The sequence below is a fragment of the Macrobrachium nipponense genome, chromosome 30 (assembly GCF_015104395.2).
Source record: "Macrobrachium nipponense isolate FS-2020 chromosome 30, ASM1510439v2, whole genome shotgun sequence".
Taxonomy (NCBI): domain Eukaryota; kingdom Metazoa; phylum Arthropoda; class Malacostraca; order Decapoda; family Palaemonidae; genus Macrobrachium; species Macrobrachium nipponense.
In genome coordinates, this window is record NC_087218.1 from 14,386,879 (window position 1) to 14,392,878 (window position 6,000).

Sequence of the window (6,000 nt, forward strand, 5' to 3'; positions counted from 1 at the left end):
GTCTCTGTATTTTGAGAGACCGCATTACATCATATTTATTGTGGAATATCACAAGGATAAAAAAAAATTGGTTCAGAGAAAAATTTCGTGTTAAACGTATATTTGTATATTTTTGTGAGCTTGCCGCAGAAAAACAAGAGTGACCTTACTCAGACTCTATAGTTTTGTAGTAATAAATAAAGTCTATGAAAAAGGGTTTTGTAGCAATAAATAAAGTCTATGAAACAATCATAGTCATTTCACCTTAAATAATTTTCTTACGTTAAGGCGGCGCCAACAAAGTACCTAAGATGTAAACAAAGAAGTGATAAACATCGAAATATGAACTCTTTACCGTTTCAAGCTGTCGTTTTCACATTTTAACATAGGCAAAGTGATGCAAATGAAGTCGCGTACACACCACTGCGCGTCTGCAGTTGTTTATTTTGTAAACAAAGGAAATGTAAATCCATTTATTCACGAAAGGAACGAACTATTCCAAAACCCCACGTAGACTGGGATTTCCCAGGGACTAAGTTCTGAATCAGTATTTGGTATTTTAGTGAATGCGGCGAACAGTTTAATGATCCATTTGCATCAAAGAGCGCTGGGTGAATAACACTTAAAAAAGTAATAAAAAATTATACTTCTCTGTCTTGCTATGTTAAAGCGTAGTTTACCAGAATTCCGGAATAATTTCTTGTTTTGCTAAGCGACTGAAGAGCTGGCGGTCATAACTCATGGTTTTATACAACATTATACACTGTACAGAAAACTTCATCTGCGCATTTTAAACTCGTTTCGTTTTCATTTTACCCCTTCCAAATCTACATACATCAGCACCATGCTTACAAAAATATCTACCGCAGAGGAATCTTCGACTACTGGATTTACAGTAAACGATAACCATTCCTACCTTATTAATATAACATAAGCCATGCTGACAGATTCCCTCCTCCTCTAGATACCGAATTATGCGTGATTTACAGCGGGTTTTCGCAGAGATTTTAAAACAGAAAATAACCCTCTGAAAAGACTCCGGAGAAATTAACGAACACTGTCACGGGAATCCATTTCTTTGTCGTTAATTGAAATCATCTTCCTTCCCGAGAAGCGACACGTGCCAGAGGCGTTGCCTTCACTTCTCTGATCGAGCAAAAACTGGGGATGAGATTAAGAGAGGAAAATGTTTCGTGTGTGTCATCTCGCTGATCGTATTAGAAAGTGTATTAAATTACATCAGATAAATTTACTGGCAGTTGATGATGGTAAAAAAATAGGTATGAGCATATATATATATATATATATATATATATAGATATATATATATATATATATATATATATATATATATATATATATATATATATATATATATATATATATATATATATATATATATATATATATATATATATATATAGCAAAAGCTAGGTACTATGCCGTACTTCTAAGTTAATGGGAATATAATCCACAATGATGTAAATCGTTATGTAGTTTACATAAAATATAACTACATGCAACCACATTTACTGCATAAGAAATATACTACTATAACCACATATGGATTTTACATGATTGTGGATTATCCCCATCCCCATATATATATATATATATATATATATATATATATATATATATATATATATATATATATATATATATATATATATATATTCCACCCAATAATGCAGTGGGTTATGCCAGCTTTATTCCAATTACTACAGTGAGCAGGGTCAAACCACGCATTTGAAGCTAACACCTTTTTATCTATTTCCTACTTGGATTCAGTCTACCACAGATTGATAAGCTTATCCCAAAAATGGTGAGGAATTCGTGAATTTAAAAGTATTTGTGGCCTTTGAAAATTCATGTGTGTCGATTCTGTCTTATCATTTCATAAAAATGATGTTAAGTATAGCAGGCCACGGGAATAGAATAAAGGATAAAGGTGCCGACCACCTTATACGATATTCAACACTTTTCTGGGAAGATTTGTTGAAAGTAACCCAAAGGAGTTTCGTACCTTCATTTCTTATTCAACCCCTGTGTTCTGTGGTCTCCCTCTCTCCCTCTCTTTTCTCTCACTATCTACAAACACACACACACATACAGTGATAAGATTGCGCACTTTGACGGTAATGATAAATGCGAGTGGGTGTATCTGTCATTCCGGAATATCAAGAGGAATTTTTATGTAGATACATATATATATATATAGATATATATATATATATATGATATATATATATATAATATATATATATATGTATGTATATATATACATATATATATATATATATATATATATATATATATATATATATTATATATAATATATATATTCATCCCATCGTCCTTCGGTTGCCACGATTCGTCAGTTGTGCAATATTCAAACATTACAAGATGTTATCAACAATGGGTAAAAATGTTAGCAGATAGATAGGGAAGGGAACCTGATAATGACTATATATAAATATATATATATATATATTATATATATATATATATATATATATATATATATATATATATATATATAAGATATATATATATATATATATATATATATATATATATAATTATATATATATATATAGATATATATATATATATATATATAGATATATATATATATATTATATATATATATCTATATATAATTCCGAATGAAAAAAAAGCAGTAATGACTCAACAGCCTACCCTCTCGTAGTCAGGGCAATTACCACTAATAGTGTCAATAACAGCGCACCGTAAAAATGTGAAATAATATTACCCCATTATTCCCTTTCTCTCTCTCTCTCTCTCTCTCTCTCTCTCTCTCTCTCTCTCTCTCTAACACACACACATAATAAAAAACCATAAATAAGGAGATAATAACACACATTTACAAATACGATTTCTTTCAACGCGTTTATGTATCTATTATGCATATGGCGTTCTCTTATTTAATTTAGCTTTCTCACTTATAACTTCTTACTTCTTACCTGTCCTATAATTGAGATAAAGAGGATATAAAATTAAACACTTCAAAAGTGACAAACTGTTGTAATCGTAATGAAATTTCCACTTTGAAAAAAAATTGAGATAATCAAGGGAGGAATTTTTGAATACAATCGTCATGTTTAACAAATGACTTGCGGGAGGATTAAACAAAAGCTTGCTTTATTTCAGCGCAAAAATTCATTCGAGCGCGAAACTCCTAAACAATATGCATAACGCAGATGGGTTGGCGCACGGCAAAGCTAAAACGGCATAAAAATGAGAGGAAAATGGGGTAAGTAATTTGAAAATGGCCAGGCTCGGAATTGAAGTGGGACGGGAAAAGAATTAGTTGGGATACCCCACAAACTCATTTTCATTTTCCATGATGAATTAGGCTGCCGTTTCTTAACGTTTATATATAGAGTTGTGGCTATTTTATTCGTCAATTGAATTTTACTGTGGAAAAAAGACAAACCAATGCACGTTGTATTATTGCTATATGTTCAGAAAATTTATCCTTACCATCCAAAGATAAACCTTCCAATGATATATATATATATATATATATATATATATATATATATATATATATATATATATACATATACTATATATATATATATATATATATATATATATATATATATATATTCTATGAGATTCAGGCCCTCTGTAACCACGGTTTTTTCGCAATAACTTTTTATCTATGCAGTTATAAAATATAACGCTTATTCAGAATCACATTATATCTACACTAAATTTGACTGTATTCTGCATTACGCAGTCCTAATAAATTTGGTACTTATAATGTAAAAGTGACTTTTTTTGAAGACGGGCCAACTTACTAAGAGAAAAGGTTTCGAACGCACTCGTTACGTAACTATGACATCATTCTTCCCTCTGTTCTCGATGGATGATTGGCTATACGTAACGAAGGCTATACCTCTGGCAACAATGACATACAAATTTAAATACAAGCAAAGCAGCACACATTTATGAACTCTGAAACCTCTCACTGATAATTGTCATAATGAACAAACCAACAAAATATGTAATAAAGACAAAAACACTTCGATTATTAGTCTAACTCCAAAATAAGTTTCCTAAGAAATTGCAGTCTACTTTATAGGTCACAATCAGGTTGACAAGATGTAGGGAATAGTTGGTAATTTTCAAAAACATAGTAGACAAGCTTTATTTGATAACTGCTATATCCAATGTCAAGCAATTTTTATTTATTAGCTATCTACCTATTTACTAAAAAAAAAAAAAACAAAAAAAAAAAAAAAAAAAAAAAAGCCGGTACCGTATTTTGGCTTTAAACCTTCACCAATAATGATCGTCAGAATGATTACTTCATGAGGCTCCCCCACCCTTGGCCTGGCGTTATAATTCAGGATAACACTGAAGGCTATCATGGGCATTGTTGGATTAGAACATTTAACTTCTGGCTATAAAAACTCATTTCTCGAGTAGTTATAAGAAGTGCTAAATGCTCCTCAAGGATCCCAGCAGTTGGCCTAAACATTTAATTCATGTATGCATTACTGCTATACTGTTGCGGCATTACTGTAGTATTACTACGCTAGTACAGATACCCTACCCACATTTATGTATCGTTCCGCCATTCATAAAGTCTTTGGGTTTCAGAGCCGATGGAACAAGGTGAATGAGTTTCTGCTGGTGGATGGGACGGGCAACACTTCGTCAAAGGGTGTGTTTAACTTGCTTACGTAATGAATGTTTGATTCTTGGCTCGTAATCATTGGCCATGGCGTCGGCTAGATCATTTTTACTCAATAAAAATTAAACTATCGGGTTTAGGTTATTGATAATGCTGACAAAATTTGTGTGTGGTTGTAAATTATATATAAGTCAACTTTCAGCTACATCCGATGCTTGATAAAGAGCAAAGTCCAAATAACCGTGTTACAGAGGCTCTGGAATCTCATAGTAATATATACTATATATATATATATATATATATAGTATATAGATATATATATATATATATATATATATATATATATATATATATATAGATATATATATATATATATCTATAATATATATATATATATACTTCTTTTGGTATTTAGAGTGAACTTGAAGTGGAGAATGTAGAATATACTACGAAAGTACTTGTCCAGTTCCCTGTTACATCTACCTTTCTTCCGTGGATTTAGGGTGGATTCTCAAGTACGTGTTCCTTCGTGCTACATGGATATATATATATACATATATATATATATAGTTAGATCATATATTATATATATATAGATATATATAGATATATATATATATATATGTATATAGAGAGTATAGTATAGATATATATATAGATATATATATATATATATATACATATATATACATAGATACTATATATATAGATATATATATATATCTATATATATTATATATATACTATATAGATATATATATATATATATATATATATATATATATATATATATATATACATATATATATATATATATATATATATAGTATATATAATATATATATATATATATATATATATATATATATATATTATATATGACTGGTAAAAATGTTCTGTAACAACAGAATTCCATCTATATATATATATATATATATATATATATATATATATATATACATACAAATATATATATCTATATATATATACATATATATATATTATATATATATATATAGATATATATATATATATATATATATATATATATATATGTGTATATATATATATATATATATATATATATATATATATATATATATATATATATAAATTCAAAGCTACAAATGTCCTTAATATCTAAATTCACTTTACCTCCAAATGATATATTTTCATATATGTACCGAAGGGGAATTTTTTAAGTTGATAACAATTTCGTCCCCCCATGGGATCGAACCACCGTCCAGGTGGACGGGGACGAAATCAGGACTGTCAGTGACGCCTATCCAATCGGCCAACAGAGACGCTATAAGTCATATCGATTCTGACCTTACAAATCACCCTCGATCTGG

General features: G+C 29.4%; 1 protein-coding gene across 1 annotated transcript in view; it reads left to right on the forward strand.

The window, feature by feature from the left end:
• Nucleotides 1-6,000, forward strand: part of LOC135201974 (histone H3.v1-like) — a 162,086-nt gene that overhangs the window by 155,066 nt on the left and 1,020 nt on the right. The gene's annotated exons all lie outside the window — the stretch shown is intronic.